The sequence below is a fragment of the Triticum dicoccoides genome, chromosome 5B (genome assembly GCF_002162155.2).
Source record: "Triticum dicoccoides isolate Atlit2015 ecotype Zavitan chromosome 5B, WEW_v2.0, whole genome shotgun sequence".
NCBI lineage: Eukaryota > Viridiplantae > Streptophyta > Magnoliopsida > Poales > Poaceae > Triticum > Triticum dicoccoides.
In genome coordinates this window covers 50,759,309-50,778,790 of record NC_041389.1, presented here as the reverse complement: position 1 = coordinate 50,778,790, position 19,482 = coordinate 50,759,309, and positions in this window count along the sequence as shown.

Genomic DNA, 19,482 nt, shown 5'->3' with positions numbered 1-19,482 from the left:
GCCGTGCGACGGCATGGCCCCCAGGCAGCCCAGCTACCATGGATGGTCTTCACTGATGGCGAAGTCGTCACACCCACCAACGGTCCCTCGGAACACTCCACCTTCATCCCCAAGAATTCACATCTCTCCGGCTCCGCCGACGAGTGGCTACTCTTCGGCGTCTACCACCGGACCCCCAAACTCATCGACAACTATGTTCTACACAATATATTCTCCGGAGAGCGTGTTTCTCTGACCGAGTTGGATGCCACCCTCCACCGCGCTTACCGCGTCAGCAAGTTCCGGATGCAGTCCACCGCCCACGACTTCATGGCAGTCATCACCACCAACAAGAACCATCCGCTCATCGTGATCCTGCCAGGAAAGGGTGTGTGGCTGCCAGAACCACGGGCAGTTCCATATGTTTATATCGTTGACATTGCCTTCTGTGGAGACAAGCTCTATGGCATCAGCAAGGCGGAAGACCTCATCCCCTTTGACCTAGGGCTAGATGAAGAGGGAAGGCCCGTGGTCACCATTGCAAGACATGTAATTCGACGACCACTTGATTACGATAGTTGGGATGATGATTATAGCGACAATGATGATGATGATGGTGATGGTGATGACGACAACGGCGAAGAAGGCGATGATGACGAGGATGAGGAAGAGGTAGATATTGATGTGGTTGCAAATGATGAGGACGAGGGCGAGCAGAAGATGGAGGAGGAACAGGCCGCGGTAGACGTGACAGCCGAGGCTGATAATTTGGTGGCCAATGATTTTCATGGGGAGAAGGGGTCAACAGTGCCAAATGATGATGATGGCCGAAGTAACTTCAATTATCGGAATGTCTCACATCATGGATTTATGCGCGGAAAAGAATACACTTGCTGGCACCTAGTCCAGTCACACGGGAAGCTGCTCATGGCGAAGCCACACATCCATATCTTTCCAGACTATTCCTCATCCATTCGCCAGGTTGATGTTTTCATAGCCGATGTTAAGACACGCAAATGGGTGCCCATGGCTAATGGGCTCGGTGGCGACCGAGCACTATTCATCGGCCAACACTTCTCCAAGTTTGTTTCTGCACCTTGTGGAGATATCAAGGAGGATGCCATCTATTTTCTCGAGTCGGTTGAGGTGTTCAATATGAAAACTCAGAGTGCTAACCCGGCGAGGTTTTACGAGCCTGACTACCTGGGATCGAATGTCATGTGGCTCTTCCCCCCGGAGTTGGTGCTTTAACAATATTTAGATTGTATTTACAGATTTTTTTTCTTCCTACATATTCGTTCATATACGACAGTGGATTGGATTTAGTTATTTATACCTGATTCTACTTGCGTTACTTTGGAAACTAGAGTTCAACTGTTCCTCCACTGTCAATCTGCAGCTGCTTGTTGGGTCTACTTGTGTACTGCATGGACTCCTTTGGCAGCCTCTATCCAGGAACAAATCAATCACATTTATCTCTTTCTGAAAGCCAATTTTTGCTTGAGATTATCATTCTTGTCACATGGCTATTTGGAGCATGAGTGAATACATCTTCAAAGCCATCCAGACTAATTTATTTATGCACTAGTAGCGCAATGTTCGAAGAAATCAAATGGATTATTCAGGGAGCTATTTAAGGGGGAATGGTATAATTCCTTTGAGGCTTGGGTTCTTTCTTTCCGATAGTCCGTGCGGCATCTGTTGTTGTAATTTCTTTGTAACTGTACTAGTGGTATAGCTTAGCTCTACAGTTTCTTCTTTGTAATTGTACAGCTAGAAGCGAGCTTGCTTCAAAAGATCGAAACAAGAATGTCGAAACGTTCCAAAAGCATTGCTGTTAACTGATGTTTTAGTTTCTTCCTACAGGCATGAGTTGTAAAGTGTTCAGGGATAACTGAGGGCTTGTTCGTTTAATCCCTTCCCCAAGGGGATTGGAGAGGTTTGAAGGGGATTGGGAAGGAATTTGACTTACAGGGGATGTAATCCCTCACAATCCCCTTTAATCCCCCTCAAACCCTGTGCAACCGAACAAGGCCTGAAGGAGATAGCACGGCTACCACTAAATTACAGCTAACTACTCTAGGGAAATTACTTAGTTGATGCTTTTCTCTCCTACCCCTTCATCACGAACACAGTACGGCTTATATATATAGCCAGTTGCATCACCAAGATGTAAATAAGATATGAGAATAGCGTATAACTAATTTGCATTAGCAAGATAATGATGACTTGTCAGCTGGGCTCCTCCTTGGATGAGTGAATAAGCTGTCTCAGTGTTGCCTTTTCTTCCTGTCTCCAGTTCTTGGCATAGCAAAACGGTAGATGCCTAATTAAGTATCAACAAGAAAGTATCACCAGTAACAAATTATGAAGCCTCACACACTACCGGAACAGGGCAATACCCCGACGGCCAAATATATGCCAACGGCCCCCGTCAGCCTATACACCACGCTATGCCGACAGCCAAAGCAAGGCCGCCGGGCTATCCTGAGGTATGCCGACGGCCCCCGTCGGCACATAAAAGCCGTCGACCTACCTTCGAGTACGCCTACAATTGCCGTCGGCATACACGGGCCGTCGGCATAGCTGTGGGCCTGGCGACCTGGCCCGTGATGGGCAGCTAACGACGTCGGCTCTATGCCAACGGCAGAGACGGGCGGCCGTCGGCATAGCTATGCTGACGGCTTTGCCCACGTCACCGATCCAAGGCGCACCGACCAGCTACCAGGCCGTAGCATGCCGACAGCTTGCCGTCGGCATAGCTCTGGTCCACGCCAGTGATCCGCGACGCCTGCCACGTCACCGATCCGCGGTGCGCCGACCAGCCGACAAGATATGTTTATATTTTTTTAGTTTTCGTATATAATTTTTAATGTTTTTATGTATTATTATTTGATTAACTTACATGTAGCATGTGTACATATAAACATACATACATTATTTATCGATTTGGTGAATTTTTTCCCATAGATTATGAATATATATGTAGTTTGTATTTTTTTCGAGTACGTTAATAATGTGACCTCATGTTCTTTTGAATATAGGTCCTTATACTTTATTAAAATCAAAACCAACTATGCCGACAGAAGTGATGTGGCGGTTGCAAACGCCCGGCACACGTCTTCAGAGTGTGACCCCCCTCACAGACGGCGCTGCGCCGGCACCTGGAGGGGGGAAACAGCCGCGTCGGGTCTATGCGGAGGGGACATTGCTCCCAAGTGTTCCTATGGGCTGACCTATCACAACCGGTGGAGAGGTCAAAGCCCGTATGGGGAAAGTCAAAGGGCTAGATCTCGTGGTCAACCGCTCCAGTGTTAGTTGGGACGGGGGCCCTGGTGGTTTAGCAATGCCATCAGAGCATCGTATTGGGCCCTCATACATGCCATACGGTGTGATGGCATGTCTGAAGAGGCATCACACGTCTCCGGGGTGTGCCCCCCTCACGGACGGCGCCGCCGCCGACACCTGGAGGGGAGAAACGGCTGCATCGGGTCTACACGGAGGGGATCTTGCTGTGGGTTTGGCCCGGATGTTGCTCCCAAAGTGTTCCTATGGGCTGACCTAACACAACTGGGTGGAGAGGTCCATTGATCAAAGCCCATCCGGTGAAAGTCAAAGCGCTAGATCTCGTGGTCAACCGCTGCAGGGTTAGGCGGGACGGGGGCCCGGGGGGTAGCAATGCCACCGGAGCGTCGCACCGAGCCCTCATACATGCCGTACAGTGTGGTGGCATGTCAAAAGAGGCAACACGCGTCTCCGGGGTGTGGCCCCTCTAACGGACGGCGATGACACGGTAGTAAACGTTCTGCGGTCACGGTGCGGCGTGAATATTATTGAACACTTGGAGCGCGATAAAATCATGAGTTTTTTACACGACATGGGCACATGTGCTATAGGACTGATGGTAGTTTTTCATAATTTTTGGTGATGCAGAAGTATATCTGAACACTTCCCTCTATGCGGATTGCTCTTCGCGTGTCTACGATTGTGGCCGGTGGCCTCCTGATACGTCTCCAACGTATCTATAATTTTTGATTGTTCCATGCTATTATATTATCTGTTTTGGATGTTTAATGGCTTTACTATACACTTTTATATTATTTTTGGGACTATTAACCGGAGGCCCAACCCAAATTACTGTTTTTTGCCTGTTTCAGTGTTTCGCAGAAAAGGAATATCAAACAGAGTCCAAACGGAATGAAACCTCCGGGAGAGTTATTTTTGGAACAAACGCAATCCAGGAGACTTGGAGTAGACGTTAGGGGAACAACAAGGTGGCCACGAGGGTCCAGGGCATGCCCTACCCCCTGGGCGCGCCCCCACCCTCATGGGCCCCTCGTGGCTCCCCTGGCCGACTTCTTTCGCCTATATATACTCATATACCATGAGAACATCGAGGAACACAATAGATCGGGAGTTCCGCCGCCGCAAGCCTCTATAGCCACCAAAAACCAATCGGGACCCTGTTCCGGCACCCTGCCGGAGGGGGGATCCCTCACCGGTGGCCATCTTTATCATACCGGCGCTCTCCATGACGAGGAGGGAGTAGTTCACCCTCGGGGCTGAGGGTATGTACCAGTAGCTATGTGTTTGATCTCTCTCTCTCTCTCTCTCTCTCTCTCTCTCTCTCGTGTTCTTGATTCGGCACGATCTTGATGTATCGCGAGCTTTGCTATTATAGTTGGATCTTATGATGTTTCTCCCCCTCTACTCTCTTGTAATGGATTGAGTTTTCCCTTTGAAGTTATCTTATTGGATTGACTCTTTAAGGATTTGAGAACACTTTATGCATGTCTTGCATGTCTTATCTGTGGTGACAATGGGATATTCACGTGATCTACTTGATGTATGTTTTGGTGATCAACTTGCGGGTTCCGTAACATTGTGAACTTATGCATAGGGGTTGGCACACGTTTTCGTCTTGACTCTCCGATAGAAACTTTGGGGCACTCTTTGAAGTACTTTGTGTTGGTTGAATAGATGAATCTGAGATTGTGTGATGCATATCGTATAATCATGCCCACGAATACTTGAGGTGACATTGGAGTATCTAGGTGACATTAGGGTTTTGGTTGATTTGTGTTTTAAGGTGTCATTCTAGTATGAACTCTATGATAGATCGAATGGAAAGAATAGCTTCATGTTATTTTACTACGGACTCTTGAATAGATCGATCAGAAAGGATAACTTTGAGGTGGTTTCGTACCCTACAATAATCTCTTCGTTTGTTCTCCGCTATTAGTGACTTTGGAGTGACTCTTTTTGGCATGTTGAGGGATACTTTTATGATCCAAGTATGTTATTATTGTTGAGAGAACTTGCACTAGTGAAAGTATGAACCCTAGGCCTTGTTTCCTAGCATTGCAATACCGTTTACGCTCACTTTTATCGCTTGCTACCTTGCTGTTTTTATATTTTCAGATTACAAATACCTATATCTACCATCCATATTGCACTTGTATCACCATCTCTTCGCTGAACTAGTGCACCTATACAATTTACCATTGCATTGGGTGTGTTGGGGACACAAGAGACTCTTTGTTATTTGGTTGCAGGGTTGTTTGAGAGAGACCATCTTCATCCCATGCCTCCCACGGATTGATAAACCTTAGGTCATCCACTTGAGGGAAATTTGCTACTGTCCTACAAACCTCTGCACTTGGAGGCCCAACAACGTATACAAGAAGAAGGTTGCGTAGTAGACATCAAGCTCTTTTCTGGCGCCGTTGCCGGGGAGGTGAGTGCTTGAAGGTATATCTTTAGATCTTGCAATCGAATCTTTTAGTTTCTTGTTTTATCACTAGTTTAGTTTATAAAAGAAAACTACAAAAAAATGGAATTAAGGGTGCCTCATATGCTTCATCTTTTTAATATCTTTCATGAAAATAAGGATTTTGATAATTGTGCCAAAATGTTAGAAGAAGAATGCATTAAAATGTTTGGCACTAAATCTGTGAATGATGAGCATGATTGCAATGTTGTTAGTACGAACTCTTTGAATATCCATAGTACTAATGATGATTGCACTAGTCATGATGAAAAGGTCTCTTATAAGCATGTCAATTTTTGTGGAGTGCATAGAGTTTCCAAGTACACACCAAATAGGGAAGATAGATTTTGCAAGAGGCATAAGTATTTAGAAACCAAATGGTTGCAAGAAAGGCTAGATGTTTGTGCTGAAAATTTAAATTTTCTTAATCATCCTTATGAACTTTGCAATGAACGTGGTCATTTAAATATCCAATGCAAATTGTTTCATGATCGTATCGTGTCCAAAAATTGTTATGACTTGATTTCCCTTGAACATCATAATGAACTTAGTTTGCTTTTGGGTTATGAAGAAATGAAACGTATAACTAAGGATATGCCGGAATTTGTCCTTGATAAAGTTCTTGATTTTGATCTAGAAGAAATTGTTATGTATTGTGCGGTAAATTGCATTGAAAATCCTTATATTGCCAATTACATAAAGAAAAAAACAAATAGAAGATGAAGAGAATACTAATGAAAGGGAAGAGACTTCCCAATATCCTCCTATTATTTCTTATGATGAATCAGGTAACGAGGAGGAGCTTTCTATTCAACCAATCTCATTAATAAGGAGCTCAAAAAAGAGGGTTAAACCCACACATGATGTGAAGAAGAAAAAGAAAAGACAGAGAAGTAAAGGTAGAAAGGTATCCCTCCCAAATGATGTTGCTCCTATTACTCATTGTGATGATGATAATTGCTATACTATTGGTGCTATCCATACTATTAATGATGAGAGTGATTATGCTTATGATATGAAAAGGCCCAAGCTTGGGGATGCTATGTTTGATGAGAATGACATGTTTGAGAATATATTTGCTGTAATTAATGTTTGTCCCAAGCTTGGGGATGCTATGTTTAATGACGACGATATTTTTAGCCTCCCAAGTTTTGATGAGAAAATTTATTATGATGATAGCATGCCTCCTATTTATGATGATTATTGTGATGACACTTATGCTATAAAAAGTAGTGATGATTATATTTATAAAACTTGTCATGATTATTGTAAGGGCATATTTATCCCTAAGGTGTTTTGGTGATTGATGACAATGATTTTGCGGACTAATCGTGTGCCTTGAGTTTTTCAGACGTTTCGTCACTAGGCACAAGATGATTTGGTGCTCCTCGAAGACTATTGAAGATGGCGTTTTTTACGTTTCTTTTCGGTGGATTTGAGTCGTAGGAAAGCCATACTATTAAGAGGGGGTCCGCGTTGGAAAGGTTCGGGTGGAATCATCACGTACACGTTTTCTCCCTCTGCACCGCCTTTCCCTTTGCACTTTGGAGGCAACATCCTCCGTTTTCTTCATATATATGCAAAAGAGAAGGATTCCTAGTGTTGCTGTTCTGGGGCATGCGGTAGTACTGCTCCTGGGAGTGGTAGTACCGCAGGCCCCTGCGGTAGTACCACATGAGGTTGCGGTAGTACCATAGGTGCCCACGGTAGTACCGCTCCTGAGGAGCTGTAGTACCATGGCCTCAGACCAGACCTAGCCACTCGTGCGGCTGTAGGGTGATACGTCTCCAACGTATCTATAACTTTTGATTGTTGCATGCTATTATATTACCCCTTTCTGGATGTTTATGGGCTTTATTCTACACATTTATATCATTTTTGGGACTAACCTACTAACCGGAGGCCTAGCCCGTATTGCTGTTTTTTTTCCTATTTCAGTATTTCGAAGAAAAGGAATATGAAACGGAGTCCAAACGGAATGAAACCTCCGGGAGCGTGATTTTTGGAACGAACATGATCCAGAGGACTTGGAGTGCAAGCCAAGCAGCAGCCGAGGCGGCCACGAGATAGGAGGGCGTGCCCCCTGTCTCGTGGGCCCCTCGGGCGACCACCAACGTACTTCTTCCTCCTATATATGCCTACGTACCGCGAAAACATCCAGGGAGCCAACGAAACACAATTTCCACTGCCGTAACCTTCTATATCCGCGAGATCCCATATTGGAGCCTTCGCCGACGCTCCGCCGGAGGGGGAATCGACCATGGAGGGCTTCTACATCAACACCATAGCCCCTCCGATGAGTTATGAGTAGTTTACCACAGACCTTCGGGTCCATAGTTATTAGCTAGATGGCTTCTTCTCTCTTTTTGGATCTCAATACAATGTTCTCCCCCTCTCTTGTGGAGATCTATTCGATGTAAACTCTTTTGGCGGTGTGTTTGTCGAGATCCGATGAATTGTGGGTTTATGATCAAGTTTATCTACGAGAAATATTTGAATCTCCTCTGAATTCTTTTATGTATGATTGAGTTATCTTTGCAAGTCTCTTCGAATTATCAGTTTGGTTTGGCCTACTAGATTGATCTTTCTTGCCATGGGAGAAGTGCTTAGCTTTGGGTTCAATCTTGCGGTGTCCTTTCCTAGTGACAGCAGGGGCAGCAAGGCACATATTGTATTGTTGCCATCGAGGATAAAAAGATGGGGTTTATATCATATTGCTTGAGTTTATCCCTCTACATCATGTCATCTTGCTTAATGCGTTACTCTGTTCTTTATGAACTTAATACTCTAGATGCAGGCAGGAGTCGGTCGATGTGTGGAGTAATAGTAGTAGATGCAGGCAGGAGTAGGTCTACTTGTCGCGGACGTGATGCCTATATACATGATCATGCCTAGATAATCTCATAATTATTCGCTTTTCTATCAATTGCTCGACAGTAATTTGTTCACCCGCCGTAATACTTATGCTATCTTGAGAGAAGCCTCTAGTGAAACCTATGGCCCCGAGGTCTATCTTTTATCATATAAGCTTTCAATCTACTTTTTTTTTCATCTTTAATTTTTGCATCTATATTATAAAATACCAAAAATATTTTTATCTTATCATATTATCTCTATCACATCTCACTTTCGCAAGTGGCCGTGAAGGGATTGACAACCCCTTTATTGCGTTGGTTGCGAGTTCTTGGTTTGTTTGTGTAGGTGCGTGGGACTTTTGAGGAGCCTCCTACTGGATTGATACCTTGGTTCTCAAAAACTGAGGGAAATACTTACGCTACTATTGCTGCATCACCCTTTCCTCTTCAAGGATAACCAACACAAGCTCAAGACGTAGCAAGAAGGATTTCTGGCGCCGTTGCCAGGGAGGTCTTCGCTCAAGTCAAGACATACCAAGTACCCATCACAAACTCATCTCCCTCGCATTTACATTATTTGCCATTTTCCTCTCGTTTTCCTCTCCCCCACTTCACCCTTGCCGTTTTATTCGCCCTCTCTTTCCCAATCTCCTCCGCTCTTTTTCGCTTGCCTTTTTTCTGTTAGCTTGTGTGCCTATTTGTCCTCATGGCTTTGCCTAAGAGTACCGACCACCTTCTTAGAAGGTTGGAAGAGATTGAATAAAATATTAGAAGCTTTATGAATTTGCAATTTGAGCATAATAATTTCTTCAAAAAAGATCTTAAAGAACAAAAAGGTTTTTTGGGGTTTATGAACAAAGAGCTTGATGATATGTCTAAAGAATTTTATGGTGTGAACTCTCAAATTACCCGGCTTGAGAATGCTATAGCCCCAAATTCTGATAAGCAAGCTACCTTAGTCAATAAGATGGCTACCAAACCAGAAAAGTTAGATGAAAATAATGATGAAGATCTCAAAGTTATTGATGTGTCTCCTATTAGATCTTTGTTTTGCAATATGAATCTTGATAATAATGGGACTGGAGATGAGTCAACTTTAGTTAGAAGGCGTCCCAAGAATTCGGAGTTTTTAGATCTTGATGCTAAATTTGGTAAAAGTGGGATTCGAGAGGTCATGACTTTAAATAGTATTGAACCCGCTATCTCGGATTTCAAGGAATTTGATTATGATAATTGTTCTTTAGAAGGTTGTATTTCGTTGTTGCAATCCGTTGTTAATTCTCGTCATGCTTATAGTCAAAATAAAGCTTTTACCAAACACATTGTTGATGCCTTGATGCAATCTTATGATGAAAAACTTAATTTGGAAGTTTCTATACCTAGAAAACTTAATGATGAGTGGGAACCTACTATAAAGATTAGAATTAAAGATCATGAATGTTTTGCTTTGTGTTATTTGGGTGCTAGTGTTTCCACAATTCTGAAAACTTTATGTGATATTCTAGGTTTCCATGATCTTGATGATTGCTCTTTAAATTTGCACCTTGCGGATTCCACCAATAAAAAGCCAATGGGAAGGATCAATGATGTTCTCATTGTTGCATATAAAAATTTGGTACCCGTAGATTTTATCGTTCTTGATATAGATTGCAATCTTTCTTGCCCTATTATTCATGGTAGACCTTTCCTTAGAACGGTTGGCGCGATTATTGATATGAAGGAAGGGAATATTAGATTCCAATTTCCATTAAATAAAGGCATGGAGCACTTTCCAATAAAGAAAGTCAAATTACCTTATGAATCTATCATGCGAGCTACTTATGAATTGAGTGCCAAAGATGGCACTACTTAGATCTATCTTTGCTTTTATGCCTAGCTAGGGGCGTTAAACGATAGCGCTAGTTGGGAGGCAACCCAATTTTACTTGTGTTTTTGTTTTTGTTCCTTTTTAGTAATAAATCTTGCATCTACCTTCTGTTTAGATGTGTTTTTATCTTTTAATTAGTGTTTGTGCCAAGTAGAACCTATAGGATAACCTATGATGATAGTTGATTTGATTCTGCTGAAAAACAGAAACTTTGCGCGCACGAATTTAGTTTTGTTAAATCACAGAAACGTGCTTTTACGTTGATTCTTTTTTCTTATGATCAATAAACATATTGTACAGGACGTCCTATTGTGGTAAGATTTTTAGAGTTCCAGAAGTTAGCGTTAGTTACAGATTACTACAGATTGTTCTGTTTTTGACAGATTCTGTTTTTCGTGTGTTGTTTGCTTATTTTGATGCATCTATGGCTAGTAAAATAGTTTATAAACCATAGAGAAGTTGGAATACAGTAGGTTTAACACCAAAATAAATAAAGAATGAGTTCATTACAGTACCTTATGTGGTGGTTTTGTTTTCTTTCACTAACGGAGCTTATAAGATTTCCTGTTGAGTTTTGTGTTGTGGAGTTTTCAAGTTTTGGGTAAAGCTTTGATGGACTATGGAATAAGGAGTGGCAAAAGCCTAAGCTTGGGGATGCCCATGGCACCCCAAGATATTCAAGAATAGCCAAAAGCCTAAGCTTGGGGATGCCCCGGGAAGGCATCCCCTCTTTCGTCTTCGTTCATTGGTAACTTTACTTGGAGCTATATTTTTATTCGCTACATGATATGTGTTTTGCTTGGAGCATCGTGTATTATATAATACTTGCTTTTTAGTTTACCACAATCATCCTTGCTGTACACACCTTTTGGGAGAAGCCTACTTGATTAGAATTTGCTAGAATACTCTATGTGCTTCACTTATATCTTTTGAGCTTGATAGTTTTTGCTCTAGTGCTTCACTTATATCTTTTAGAGCACGACGGTGACTTATTTTTGTAGAAATTGCTAGTATCTCATGCTTCACTTATATTATTTTGAGAGTCTTTTAGAACAGCATGATATTTGCTATGGTTATAAAATTGGTCCTAGAATGGTATAATAAAAACTATCATAGGAAGTGAATTGGATGCTATGATCAATTTGATACTTGATAATTGTTTTGAGATATGGAGGTAGTGATATTAAAGTCATGCTAGTTGGGTGATTATGAATTTAAAGAATGCTTGTGTTGAAGTTAGCAAGTCCCGTAGCATGCACGGATGGTTAAAGTTGTGTAACAAATTTGAAACATGAAGTGTACCTGGCTTGTGCATCCTTATGAGTGGCGGTCGGGGACGAGCGATGGTCTTTTCCTACCAATCTATCCCCCTAGGAGCATGCGCGTAGTGCTTGATTTTTGATGACTTCTAAATTTTTGCAATAAGTATATGAGTTCTTTTGACTAATGTTGAGTCCATGGATTATATGAACTTTTACCTTTCCACCATTGCTAGCCTCTACGGTACCGTGCATTGCCCTTTCTCACCTTGAGAGTTGGTGCAAACTTCGCCGGTGCATCCAAACCCCGTGATACGATACGCTCTATCACACATAAACCTCCTTATATCTTCCTCAAAACAGCCACCATACCTACCTATTATGGCATTTCCATAGCCATTCCGAGATATATTGCCATGCAACTTTCCAATGTTCCGTTCATCATCATCATGATATACTTTACTTTTGTCATATTGCCATTGCATGATCATGTAGTTGACATCGTATTTGTGGCAAAGCCACCATGCATAATTTTCATACATGTCACTCTTGATTCATTGCACCATCCCGGTACACCGCCAGAGGCATTCATATGGAGTCATATCTTGTTCTAGTTTCGAGTTGTAATTCATATGTTGTAATCAATAAAAGTGTGATGATCATCATTATTAGAGCATTGCCTCCCCCCAAAAGAAAGGCCAAAAAAAGGAAGGCCCAAAAAAAAGGAAAAGAAAAAAAGAAGAAAAGAAAAAAAAGAAAAAAAATAAAAGGGGCAATGTTACTATCTCTTTTTCCACAATTGTGCTTCAAAGTAGCACCTTGTTCTTCATGTAATGAGTCTCATATATTGTGCTTCAAAGTAGCACCATGTTTTTCATATATTGTCCTTTTCATACTAGTGGGAATTTTTCATTATAGAACTTGGCTTGTATATTCCTACGATGGGCTTCCTCAAATTCCCTAGGTCTTCGTGAGCAAGCAAGTTGGATGCACACCCACTAGTTTTCCTTTGTTGAGCATTCATTTTTAGCTCTAGTGCATCCATTGCATGGCAATCCCTACTCCTCATGTTGACATCAATTGATGGGCATCTCCATAGCCCGTTGATTATCCTCGTCAATGTGAGACTTTCTCCTTTTTTGTCTTCTCCACACAATCCCCATCATCATATTCTATTCCACCCATAGTGCTATATCCATGGCTCACGCTCATGTATTGCGTGAAGGTTGAAAAAGTTTGAGATTATTTAAGTATGAAACAATTGCTTGGCTTGTCATCGGGGGTATAGAAGTTGGGAACATCTTTGTGTGACGAAAATGAAGCATAGCCTAACTATATGATTTTGTAGGGATGAACTTTCTTTTGCCATGTTATTTTGAGAAGACATGATTACTTTGATTAGTATGCTTGAAGTGTTACTATTTCTTTCATCAATATGAACTTTTATTTTGAATCATTTGGATCTGAACATTCATGCCACAATAAAGAAAATTACATTGAGAATTATGCTAGGTAGCATTCCACATTAAAAATTCTGTTTTTATCATTTACCTACTCGAGGACGAGCAGAAATTAAGCTTGGGGATGCTTGATACGTCTCCAACGTATCTATAATTTTTGATTGTTCCATGCTATTATATTACCCCTTTCTGGATGTTTATGGGCTTTATTTTACACATTTATATCATTTTTGGGACTAACTTACTAACCGGAGGCCCAGCCCGTATTGCTGTTTTTTTTGCCTATTTCAGTATTTCGAAGAAAAGGAATATCAAACGGAGTCCAAACGGAATGAAACCTTCGGGAGCCTGATTTTTGGAACGAAAGAGGACTTGGAGTGCAAGCCAAGCAGCAGCCGAGGCGGCCACGAGATAGGAGGGCACGCCCACCTGTCTCGTGGGCCCCTCGGGCGGCCACCGACGTACTTCTTCCTCCTATATATGCCTACGTACCCCGAAAACATCCAGGGAGCCAACGAAACACAATTTCCACCGCCGTAACCTTCTGTATCCGCGAGATCCCATCTTGGAGCCTTCGCCGGCGCTCCGCCGGAGGGGGAATCGACCATGGAGGGCTTCTACATCAACACCATAGCCCCTCCGATGAGTTGTGAGTAGTTTACCACAGACCTTCGGGTCCATAGTTATTAGCTAGATGGCTTCTTCTCTCTTTTTGTATCTCAATACAATGTTCTCCCCCTCTCTTGTGGAGATCTATTCGATGTAAACTCTTTTTGCGGTGTGTTTGTCGAGATCCGATGAATTGTGGGTTTATGATCAAGTTTATCTATGAGAAATATTTGAATCGCCTCTAAATTCTTTTATGTATGATTGAGTTATCTTTGCAAGTCTCTTCGAATTATCAGTTTGGTTTGGCCTACTAGATTGATCTTTCTTGCTGTCGGTGTCAAAACCGGCGGATCTCGGGTAGGGGGTCCCGATCTGTGCGTCTAGGCTGATGGTAACAGGAAGCAAGGGACACAGATGTTTACCCAGGTTCGGGCCCTCTCGATGGAGGTAAAACCCTACTTCCTGCCTGATTAATGTTGAAGATACGTGTAGTACAAGAGTAGATCTACCACGAGATCGTAGAGGCTAAACCCTAAGAGCTAGACTATGATGGTATGATTTTAATTGTGATCGGCCTTCTAAGGACCAACCTCCCCGGTTTATATAGACACCGGAGAGGGCTAGGGTTTACATGGAGTCGGTTACAAGGAAGGAAATATAACATCCGGATCTCCAAGCTTGTCTTCCACGCAAAGGAGAGTCCCATCCGGACACGGGCCGAAGTCTTGAGTCTTGTATCTTCACGCTTCAATAGTCCGGATGATATATACAGTCCGGCTGTCCGGATACCTCCAAATCCAGGATTCCCTTAGTAGCCCCTGAACCAGGCTTCAATGACAATGAGTCCGGCGCGCAATCTTGTCTTCGACATTGCAGGGCGGGTTCCTTTTCCGAATACTCCAAAGTAATTATCGAACACGTAGACCGTGTCCGGATCCACAAAATGATTTTCACATACCGTTGTAGAGAGAATGATATTTCACAACTGCAATCTGCTGACAACTTTTTAAACAACGCGACGTGTTATTACGGTCGGGTCATTATTCGAACTGTTTTCCGACAACCAGCCACAACGCATATTGCGAGGCGGTTTCCTTGACACGTCTTGTCAAAGCAGAGATCGTGTCCCCTTATCATGGGATTCTCATCAATACGGGTATGGGTAATCCCACCACGCCATCAATCATGGCGCTTGGGAAGCAAGCGATTCCCAACGGGCAAGTGGGGAGGCGCACCGCTTTCGGTGCCTCTATAAAGGGATAAGATTTCCCCATTTTTACCCACGCCTTCTTCCCCCTTTACCCACTCTTTCCCCCTCGAGTTCCAGCGCCCAAGTCCAAGTCTTCCCCGCACAACTAAACATGTTCGAAGTAGGAGGCAAGTGGGTGGCTTCCACCGTCAAAGAGAAGCATATCACAAATCTTCGGGCGACCGGATACTTGGCTGCAGACATAGCGCACCGGCTACCAGATGTCGGGCAGGTCACTCCGACCCCAGTACCCCATGAGAGGGTTGTGTTTGTCTCCCACTTCATCCATGGACTGGGATTTCCGCTTCATCCCTTCGTCCGCGGGCTCATGTTCTACTACGGGCTAGATTTCCATGATCTAGCCCCGAATTTCGTCCTCAACATCTCGGCGTTCATCGTCGTATGCGAGGCCTTCCTCCGCATCCGGCCTCACTTCGGCCTGTGGCTGCAAATCTTCTACGTGAAGCCGAAGATTGTAAGTGGCCAGCAAGCGGAGTGCGGAGGGGCCATGGTGGGCAAGATGCCTAACGTCACCTGGCTGGACGGCTCCTTTGCGGAGACCGTAAAAGGGTGGCAATCGGGGTGGTTCTACATCACCGAGCCGCGCGGCGCCAACTGGGCAGTGACCCCCGAGTTTCGATCCGGAGCCCCCATGCGGCTCACCTCCTGGGAAAAGAAGGGCCTGACCTGGGGCGAACCTATAGAGCTGACCGGACTCCAAACATGCATCAAGAGCATGAAGGACAAGAACATCAAGCTTGTCAACGTGATCCAGGTCATGCTCGTTCGCCGGATTCTGCTGTGCCAAAGGCGGGCATTCAATCTGTGGGAGTTCGTCCCGGCCGAACACCAGACGCTTCAGAGGCTCTATGGCATGAAGCACAAAGACGCGTGGAAGGCGTTGTTCAAGGCCTCTGAAGTTCCTCCTCTCACATCTGAGGACCGTGGGCTCCACGCCGCACGGCCTCCTAGCCAGGTGAGTTTTCAGGCTACCACCGGATTCGGTTCTTCCCAATGTATTCATGGGGGAGCCTTAAGTAATTATGCATATTTGTTCAGGATTATGTGGAGACAGCGGAGCAGGTTGACTGTCCGGCTCCACTGCCAGAAAGCCCATCTGATGCTCTCCTGATGGAGATGCTGGTCCCGACGCCGTACAAGGTGCCGGAGAAGAAGGCCGATAGGAAGGCCCCGGGGATCCGAAAGGGTCTCCGGCGTAAGGTTGCGCCAGAAGCCTCGTCCGAAGATGACGAGGCACACTCCTCCCACGAAGGGGAGGAGGAAGACGAAGAAGAAGCCCCATCCGGAAAGGACGAGGGGCTTGGGGAGGCTGACCAGGGGGCCGGAAAAGGCCCTCGGCGCAAGGCCGTCATACCCACGTCGTCCAACAACGACGAGACAGATTCCTCCTGCGGAGGCGGGGGGAAGCAAGAAGAAACTCTACCTCCCCGCACTGGGGAGGAGAAAAAGAGAAAAGCCACCCCGGAGGGGGAGGCTGGGACGTCCAAGAAGGGAAAGGTGTCCCTTCCGGACTACTCCACCACGCCCACTCACAGCGAGGAGGGGTGGCTGCCTAGGGGGAAGCCCCTGGCGCGATCGTAAGTATCCGCACTCTATCATGACTTTACTTCATAGTTTTTGTTTTTATAATGCCGAACATATATGCAGTCCGGCCAGGGCTAATCCCGAGGTATCCTCTTCCGGGTCCCTGAGCGATTCGGAGATGAACTCGCTCCCGACGGCCACTACTCCTCAGCCCGCGGATGACATGGAGGTGTTGTCCCGAAGGCTCCCAGAGCGGGGGGAGGTGACCCCGGAGACGCCCTGAGGCGGGATTCCAGGTGCCGGACACGCGGGGTTCAAGATCCCCGCGGATCATACCAATGAGAGCCGTAGCAAGCCGGACTCTCATCCGGATACTGTGTTGGAGCCTTCAATGGCTCCGGATGCGGGCAGGCGGCCTGAGGGAGTCCTGGATTAGGGGGTGTCCGGATAGCCGGACTACCATCATCAGCCGAACTATCATCGGCCGGACTATCATCATCGACCGGACTCCAAGACTATGAAGATACAAGATTGAAGACTTCGTCCCGTGTCCGGATGGGACTTTCCTTGGCGTGGAGGGCAAGCTTGGCGATACGGATATGTAGATCTCCTACCATTGTAACCGACTCTATGTAACCCTAGCCCTCTCCGGTGTCTATATAAACCGGATGGCTCTAGTCCGTAGGACACAACAACAACCATTACAATCATACCATAGGCTAGCTTCTAGGGTTTAGCCTCCTCGATCTCGTGGTAGATCCACTCTTGTAAACATCCACAATATCAATATCAATCAAGCAGGACGTAGGGTTTTACCTCCATCAAGAGGGCCCGAACCTGGGTAAAACATCGTGTCCCTCGTCTCCTGTTACCATCTGCCTAGACGCACAGTTCGGGACCCCCTACCCGAGATCTGCCGGTTTTGACACCGACTTTGGTGCTTTCATTGAGAGTTCCACTGTGTCGTCACCGATAGGCTTGATGGCCTCTTCAATCGACAATGACGCAGTCCTGGGTGAGACTTTTCTCCCCAGAAAGATCTTCGTATTCGGCGGCTTCGCAATGCGGGCCAACTCACTTGGCCATCTAGAGCAGATCGAAAGCTACGCCCCTGGCCGTCAGGTCAGGTTTGGAAGCCTAAACTTCACGGCCGATATCCGCGGGGACTTGATCTTTGATGGATCTGAGCCACAGCCGAGCGTGCCGCGCTGTCATGATGGGCACGACCTAACTTTGCCGCCGGACAGCACCTTGGAGGCCGCACATGAATCTGCTCTGACCCATAGTCCAGAGCCGATCGCTCAGATCGAGGACGGATGGCTGGACACTGCCTCGGGAGCTGCAACCTCTACGGCGATGGAGCCGAACACTTACCTTGTCCCGCATAAAGCACATGACTCCGAGGTGCCGGACTCCCTGCCGGACTCCGAACCTCCTGCGCCCCTGCCAGTCGAATCCGATTGGGCGCCGATCATGGAATTCACTGCTGCGGACATCTTTCTGCACTCACCCTTCGGCGATATCTTAAATTCGCTGAAACATCTCTCGCTATCCAGAGAGCCCTGGCCGAACTACGGCCAGGATGGTTGGGACGCGGACGGCAAAGAAATTCAGAGCCCACCCACCACCCACTTCGTAGCCACCGTCGACGATCTAACCGACGTACTCGACTACGACTCCGAAGACATCGACGGTATGGACGACGATGCCGTAGACTATCAAGAGCCAGTGCCTACAGGACACTGGAAGACCACCTCGTCATACGACATATACATGGTGGACACCCCAAAAGATGGGGACGGTGAAGAAGCAACGGAGGCCGATTCCTTAAAGAAACAGCCCAAGCGCCGACGTCAGCGGCGCCGCTCTAAATCCCGCCACAACAAGAATGGAGATTCCGGCACAGGAGATAATAACACCCTAGAAAGTGCTGAAGACAACCCCCTCCAGCACGATCCAGCGCAGGAGGAGGCAGAAGCAAGCCCTCACGAGAGGGCGGCAGACGAAGAGGTCGAGGATGATAATTACTTACCTCCCTCCAGAGACGAGGCAAGCCTCGACGACAAATTCGTCGTGCCTGAGGATCCCGTCGAACAAGAGCGTTTCAGACGCAGGCTAATGGCCACGGCAAACAGCCTAAAGAAAAAGCAGCAACAGCTTCAAGCTGATCAAGACCTACTGGCCGACAGATGGACCGAGGTCCTCGCGGCCGAAGAGTATGAACTCGAACGCCCCTCCAAAAGTTACCCAAAACGCAAGTTGCTCCCCCGACTAGAGGAGGAAGCGTACAAACCTGCATCACCAGCGCACAATATGGCAGACCGACCACCTCGTGGCCGCGACAGAGAGGCATGCAAGCCCTCCACCAAAACCGTACCCCGGCATCGCTCAAAAAGCATGAAGCCACGGGGGAACGGGCCGGACTTGCGGGATATATTGGAGGACAAGGCAAGACAATCCAGATCTATCTATGGATCACGTGGGCGCCCCAAGACCCATGACGAATACCGTCGCGCCGGATATAACCACTCCGGCCGGGCCGAACAGAGCAGACAATGCTCTCTCGAGCTATGTCACGATATTGCTCAATAAAGAGGCGCCGCACACCCACTATGCTTCACTGATGAAGTAATGGATCATCAAATCCCTAAAGGGTTTAAACCCGTTAATATCGAATCCTACGATGGCACAACAGACCCCGCGGTTTGGATTGAGGATTATCTCCTCCATATACATATGGCCCGCGGCGATGATCTTCACGCCATCAAATATCTCCCGCTCAAGCTTAAAGGACCAGCTCGGCATTGGCTTAACAGCCTGCCCGCAGAGTCAATTGGATGCTGGGAAGACCTGGAAGCCGCATTCCTCGACAACTTCCAGGGCACGTAT